At 38.0% G+C, this 7,780-nt stretch overlaps 1 protein-coding gene across 8 annotated transcripts in view; it reads right to left on the reverse strand.

Moving 5' to 3' along the window:
• MPPE1 (metallophosphoesterase 1) overlaps positions 1-7,122 on the reverse strand; it is a 46,373-nt gene extending 39,251 nt beyond the window's left edge. For 2 of the 8 annotated variants that reach the window (XM_019627510.1, XM_019627511.1), the window contains exons 1-2: positions 6,223-6,505; positions 5,293-5,369 (exon numbers count right to left, since the gene is read on the reverse strand). The gene's annotated coding sequence lies outside the window, so the exon portion shown is untranslated. The other 6 variants (XM_019627506.1, XM_019627505.1, XM_019627503.1 and 3 more) reach the window with 6 other exon arrangements.
• Between the last annotated feature and the right edge of the window lie 658 nt (positions 7,123-7,780).

The following is a 7,780-nucleotide window of genomic DNA, read 5'->3' on the forward strand; positions in this document are numbered from 1 at the left end:
TTAAAAAAAAAAAAAAAGTAAATCTTTCTATGCAGTAGGTATGTCAGGATTAGATTACAGAGTAAATCTTACAATCTGAAGAATTCCAACAGGCTCAAATGATACTCAATTCAAATAGCTATAATCAGGGTAGGGAGAACAAAGGCCAATAATCGGAGGAAATCTAGAAGCTGTGGACATCTTGGGCCTAATCTGTTTTCTCCACTCATTTACTGAGTTGCACTTTCTAATGGTTCACATCTGAAGTCCCCATGCCTTTTCCTCACTAAAAGCAAACCTTAAATTGTATCTCAAGCATAATAAACAGCCAATTATTTAACATCTCCACAGCCACACAGTCTGAATAAATGCTGAATAAATCCTTTCTATGTCTAGACTCTTACAGGCTAGAGGAAAGAAAAGGTGTTCTTTCCTAGACTAAATAAAAGGAGGGTCTGGTGCTTCATCAGAACAGTACGGGACTACACCCAGGCCAAATGCAACCATCTCTTCCTGTCTAGTCAATAACTACATGAAAAAAAAAAAGTGTTTATCTATCTTGTATCACTAGGCTGTAAAACTAGGAAATAGGCGGCTTGGATAAAAACTATATTCTGTGTGTTGTTTTCTTGTAAGTGATGAAAGTTCTGTCCATATTAGAAGCTTTCCTTTGCATTAGCAGGCTTGGGTTCAAAAAGCAAAATTATTATAATGCTATTGTTTTCACTCTCCCAGTTCAACTTGTCAGTTTTAGTAAACTCATCAAATGATAACTCAGCAGGAAAACTATACAGGCCTCCCAACCATAATTCAGTCTGGCCTAGGATCAAAAGGCAGATACATGAATCTCAGAACATCTCCTAATTTGTCTGTAAGGGAGCTAGACTTTAATATTAAAGGCCCTGAAAGGCCCTGGTAAGAACCAAAGCAAGAACCAAATCTGTGGTATTATGTTTTGATTTCTGCCACATATACTTCCTATTCCTAACATCACAGATGGTGACTCTAAAAAAAAAAAAAACACAATCAAACAAAAACAGCTTAGTAATACCTACTATCCCAGAATTTTTCAGGAAGCTAAAATTGACCCATCAATGGATTATGAATTCGGTTGGGTGGTTTGTGACCACAATTTTAAAAACATAGAATAAAACAGAATAGAAAATATGGCACATAGTAAAGGCAAGGCATAGCAAAGTTTCTTACACAAAACTCATTTCCATTTTTATGTACATGGATCTGTGTGCACTGGTCATGATATAAAATGTATTTCTTACTGCACTATGCTATAAGCTCCCTAAGACCGACCTTGCCTTGTTTATCTTCATATACCCCTTCCTCTTAACAGTTCAGTATGATGCCTACAAACAGTAGGTGCTCAACAAATATCTGTATCATTAAATGGCTTACATTTAGTCTTATTTCCCCAAATATTTTAGAATTATAAACGTACATATTATCACCCTTTTGGTCCATTATCTGCCTTAAATTAAATGCTTAAAAGTCTCAAGTCACAGAAACAGAAGGAAAAAATATATAGAAGTTATTCCTGTTCCCTTTGATCAAAGGGCCAGGCAAAAATTTAAAGACTGGCAAACAGGTACACAAAACACGTCTCACCAGCTCGTGTGTGGGACTCTTTCAAAGGAAATGATCGAGTAGCTCTCTGGTGAATAGGGAAGTATGACAAACTTCCCTGAGCCTCCTTGGAAAAAAAACAGCTTTTTTCTATTATGAAAGGGAAGTACACAGAAACATTTGGCAGCTCCTGAGTCCTTCCCAGGCTGCGTGATCCAGGCAGCCAGAGAAGTCCTAGCTGTGGAAAAACTGGAAGTTTTATGCACTGCTGGTGGGAATGTAAAATGGTACAGCCACTGGAGAAAACAGTATGGTGGTTCCTCAGAAAATTAAAATAGAATTTTATTTTATATGGTCCAACAATTTCACTTGTACATATATACTCAAAAAATTGAAAGCAAGGACTCAATGGATATTGTATACCCATGTTCACAGCAGCATTATTCACAACAGCCAAAAGGTGGGAAAAAAACAAATGTCCATTAATGGATGAATGGATAAGCAAAATGTTTTATATATATATATATATATATATATATATACACATACACACACACACACACACACACACACACACACAAACACACACACACATATATATGCAAAATGTAATACATACATCTATATGCAATGGAATATTATTCAGCACTTTAGAAAGGAAAAAAATTTCTACACATGCTACAAAGTGGACGAACCTTGACAACATTATGCTAAGTGAAATAAGCCGGTCACAAAAAGACAAATATTGTATGATTCCATTTATATGAGGTACCCAGAGTAGTCAAATTCATAGAAACAGAAAGTGGAATGTGGTTGCCAATGGGCTGGGGAAGGGAAAACGGGGAATTGTTTCATGGGTATATAGAGTGTTGGGAGCCATGCAGGCTGGCTTTACTGAAGCATAACTTGTTTTGCTTCTTGTTTTGCTTGCACCTGGAGGGTGTTTGCTTAATCTCGAGGTATGTGAAGAGAATGGCCAGTGCCTTGGGAGACACAATAAAGATAGATGGCTATCTGGGATTATGGAAGAAATTGTCCCCACTGACCTTAAAGTTTCTAGTAGATAATCAATGAATTACTCTGGAATGAGGTAATGCATATTTGTCCCTTCTGTTTTGTACACACCCTGGAGGTATATAATGGTGGTGGAAAATAAACTCGGGGCTTCAGTATTTACTGGAGTCCTCCCGGTAACTCTCTTCTCTGTCTCTTTTATTATTAATCCTCACTCCCCGCCTCAGGATTGTTCGACATATCGGCAGGTTCAGGTTCCGATAATAGAGTTTCAGTTCTGCAAAATGAAACAACTCTAGAGATTGGCTGGACAACAATGTGAATATATTCAACCCTACTGAATTAGATATACACTTAAAACTGGGTAAGATGAGAGGACAAGCCCAGACTGGGAGAAAATATTTGTAAAAGATACATCTAATAAAGGACTGTTATCCAACATATACAAAGTAATCTTAAAACGCAATAAGAAAACAAACAACCTGATTTAAAAATGGGCAAATTAACAGAATAAATCTTAAGTGTTATCACCACACCAAAAAAGGTAACTGTGAGATGATAGACGTGTTAATTAAGTTGATTGTGATAATCATATCACAATGCACACATATCTCAAATCATATTATACATTTTAAATATATACAATTTTATTTGTCAATTATACCTCAATATAACTGAGTAAAAAATAAAACTTAAAAATTAAAAAAAAAATTAAAAATGGGCCAAAGACCTTAACAGACATCTCACCAAAGAAGTATATTGGCAGATAAGTATATGAAAAGATGCTCCACTTCATATGTCATCAGGGAAATGCAAATTAAAACAACGAGATGTCACTACAGACCGATTAGATGGCCAAAATCTAGAACACTTGGCAACATCAAATGACGATGAGGACGTGGAGTAATAGAAACTTTCATTCATTGTTGGTGGGAATGCAAAATGATACATCCACTTTGGAAGACAGTTTGGCAGTTTCTTATAAAACTAAAAATACTCTTACCCTATGATCCAGCAATTGTGCTGCTTGGTATTTACCCAAATGAGTTTAAAACTTATGTCCACACAAAAATCTGCACACAGATATTTACAACCGGTTTATTCATAACTGTTCAAACTTGAAAGCAGCCAAGATGTTCCTTAGTAGGTAAATGGATACACTATGTTATATCCAGCTAATAAAATATTATTCAGTGCTAAAAAGAAATGAGTTATCAAGCCATGAAAAAACATAGAAGAACCTTAAATGCACATTACTAAGTGAAAGATGCCAAACTGAAAAGGCTATATATACTCTATGATTCCTTCTATATGACATTCTGGAAAAGGCAAAACTATGGCGTCAGTAAAAAGATCACTGGTTGCCAGGGATTGGGGAGAGGGAGGAAGGGAGGAATGAACAGGTGGAATACAGAGGATTTTTAGGGCAGTGAAAATACTCTGAATGATAAACTATAATAGTGGATATACATCATTACACATTACTAAATTCATAGAATGTTGACCAAGAGTGGACCTAACATAAACTATGGACTCTGGGTGGTTATGATGAGTAGGTTCATCAACTGTAATAAACTCTGGTGAGGGGTGTTGATAATGTGGGAGGTTGTATATGTGGAGGAAGGGGGTATATGGGAACACCGAACTTTCCACTCCATTTTGCTGTGAACCTGAAACTGCTCTAAAAAATAGTCATTAAAAATTGGCAAGACAGTAAATTTTATGTGTATTTTACCATAATTTAAAATTTTTTAATTTAAAATAATGAAATTCTAATACACACTATAGCATGGATAAACCTTGAGAACATTACGGTAATTGAAATATGCCAGTCACAGGACGACAAATACTATATGACCACTTATATGAGGAACCTAGAGAGTAGTCAAATTCCTAGAAACAAAACTAAAATGGTGGGTGCCAGGGGTTGGGGGAGGGAGAATGGGAAGTTATTATTTAATGGATGTGGAGTTTCAGTTTGGGAAGATGGAAAAATTGTGAAAATAGATACTAGTGATGGTTGCAGAACAATGTGAATGTAATTAATGCCACTGAACTGTACACTTAAAAATGATTAAAATGGTAAATTTTATGTTATATTGGTTTTGTCACAATTTTTAAAAAATGGAACACGAACACACACACACAGGACCCTACAAGCTAACAATATGCTGTAACAAGGGCTTCCTTTCAAAGCTAAATCCACTACTTTTATATTTTAAAAAATAAGTCTTAGAAACTGATGGTTACTAGATGGGAGGGGGTTGGGGGGCTGGGTGAGAAAGGTGAAGGGATTAAGAAGTACAAATTGGTAGTTCCAAAATAGTTATGGGGATGCATAAGGTATAGTATGGGGAAACTATAGTATGCAAAAACTATGTATAGTGTCAGGTGGCTACTAAACTTATCAGCGGAATCACTCATAAATTATAAAAATGTCTAACCACTATGCTGTACACCTGAAACTAATATAAAATAATATTGAATTTCAACTATAATTTTAAAAAAAATAGTCATGGGGATATAAAGCACAGCATAGGAAATAGTCAATAATACTGTAATAACTATGTACATTGTGAAATGGATAATAGACTTATAGGGATTATCATTTTGTGAGGTATAGAAATGTCTAATCACTATGTTGTTTTATACACCCGAAACTAATAAAAAAAATAAATAAGTCTTAGGACTTAGGGGAAAATCACTGAGTCACCTTCTTACCTTTAAAGAATGCAACTGGTAGATGAGACTATGTGAAGTATGAAGGCTTGTGCTCCCCCAAATCAGAGCACGTTTACCTGAAATACATGTAAAACAGAAAATGTGTTTTGTTGCTGAATAATCTTTCATTCAGTTAACTATTATTAAAGTGGAAAATGCATCACTTCTTAGAGGGCACATGGCTGCTACCTTGTGGCATACAGACAAGAAACCTGACCACCTGCCAACACTGAAAGTAAAAAAACAAAAAAGCTGAGAAGCACACAACTAAAGAAAAATGACTGACACTGTTATTGTTCAAAAATAGGTCTTTTAAATTATAGTATATTTATATATGACCTGTGTACATCATAGTTTTATATTGCCCAACACATAAGAACATATGAATAGTAGCTGCAATCCATATAAGGAGCAAAATATTTTACCCATTGATTCACTTCAAAGTTATCATTAAATACCTAAATTCTCTTCCGCCTCAGCACTAAAAAATGTTTATTATGCAGTGACCTGTCATTTTTTATTAACTTCTCATTATCTTAAGTATATTATTACCACAGTATCGTCAATGGCTATTTGCATGTTAAATTTTCCATTTAAAATGGTATTTTAAAATAAGAGATGGTTTTTCAATCTACATCAGTAAACCAGGAAGTGAGAAGCCCCTACAATTTAATACATGGGCTTTAAGTAATAGTGATTTTCCAGTCTCTATTATTAACCAATTTATTAATAACCCATCTCCAGGATACTGTTTTTTCAATAAGTTAACTTGCAATCCTAAAAGGGCAAGGAGGCTCCAAGTTTGCAGTGACAAGAGATAGCAATTCACCTAGAAGCACAGTCACAAGGACACATGTAAAACCCTGCTTGCACTGAGCGCTCAATACGACACAAAGCAGATCACAAAGCAAAGCAAACCCATCGTTTCACCTGTCCGCGGAGCCTGGGCCGAGCGTCCTAGCAGCTTCCGGTTTCCGCAGCGTGGCCTGGCACGTCACGGTTGCCCTGGAACCCCGCCCCGGCGGCCTCAGCCTGGTGCGGAAACACGAGTCTTCCCAGAGGCTTGTCCTCGCCCTGCCCGGCGCCGGCGTTCTAGAACGCGGGCTTCCAGAGCAGGCGCACTGTGGGACAGACCCAGCTGGCCTGTGACCCCAAAAAGAGAGGCCGCGGGAGGCGCTGCATTGGCAACTCCAAACAATAAGTCCAAGGAAAAGCAAACACCTACGTGTGGCTGCGTCTTCCTCAATGACTCGGTCCTTTGTGCTATCCTTAAATGTCTCCTGTACTTTTCTATCTGCTCGAGTCCTGAGTACTGCCGCTCATTGGAACTCCTGGGCAGTCGCTGCAAATGCGTGGAGGCCGGGGAAAAGAACGACATTCCAGAAAGCCAAGGGGAACTCAAGAGAAGTTGCTTGGGCACGGAAAGGCCATTAGGGAGCAAGGTCGTCACCGTGGGGCTCGGGGCAGCCACGCGCTCGGTTCCTCAGCCCCAGCGCCGGCCAGTTGCAGGGCAGCCACTGCGGCAGCCTCAGTTGTAACTTTTAATGCATGGCCGCGGCTCTGGAGGGAGAGGCGGGCTCCCGCAGGCTGGCTCCGTGGCCAGAGGACCCCCGGGGCCCAAGTCTCACCCGGCGGAAGGTGAGCCGGTCGGCGGCAAGCCGTCAGGTCAGCGAAGCGGAGTTGCTCCGGCCAGTGTGCTGCGTTGTCCCTGGCACAGTGATTTTTTACTCCCTCTGCCTTCTCCCCACTTGATCGCGCTCCTTGAGAACTGACGCTGTGTCTGTCTTTCATATTCCGTCTTCAACAGGGCCTGGCAAAGTACTTTCAAGAAATGTTTAATGAATAAATGAAACTGTCAGAGTGACTATTTATTATGGGTTTTCTTTCTTTTTTTCATTTTAAACTCATGTTATAATGTTATAACAGTATAGCATAGTCTGTTCTATTTCTCAAGTGCTTTCACATCCATTATTTCAAATAATCCTCAATATAAGCCTGTAAAGTAGAGCAGGAATCTTACCCCATGTTACCAAAAAGTAAACTGAAGATCAGAGCAATAATTCAGTCTTCCAATCAACCAATTCTGGTATGTTTTTGCAAATCTATGAGTATAGTTAATGTACTGAGATGTGATATGAGAAAATCATAGAAAGCAACCAGCAAAAAACCTGGTATATGGTAAGTAAGCAGTAAATGGTAATTGTTATTAGGCAGGAAGGAATATTGTAATATTTTCAAATATATCCAGATGAATAATTTTAACATCAACAAAAATGAGCCTCTATGCACTCTGATATGCAATGGGAAGTATGCAGCATCACTTCTGAAGTATGCTCATTAACTAAAAAAGAAAAGGAAAAAGAAATGTAAATCCGCTTAAACCTATAATTAACTACAAGATTAAGGAAATGTAGGGACCAAAATGAACATGTTATATGACACCACCAGGAAGCAATCAGCCAATTCCAGAATGTGGGAAATACTACAG

The sequence above is a fragment of the Hipposideros armiger genome, unplaced genomic scaffold (assembly GCF_001890085.2).
Source record: "Hipposideros armiger isolate ML-2016 unplaced genomic scaffold, ASM189008v1 scaffold_735, whole genome shotgun sequence".
Taxonomy (NCBI): Eukaryota; Metazoa; Chordata; class Mammalia; order Chiroptera; family Hipposideridae; genus Hipposideros; species Hipposideros armiger.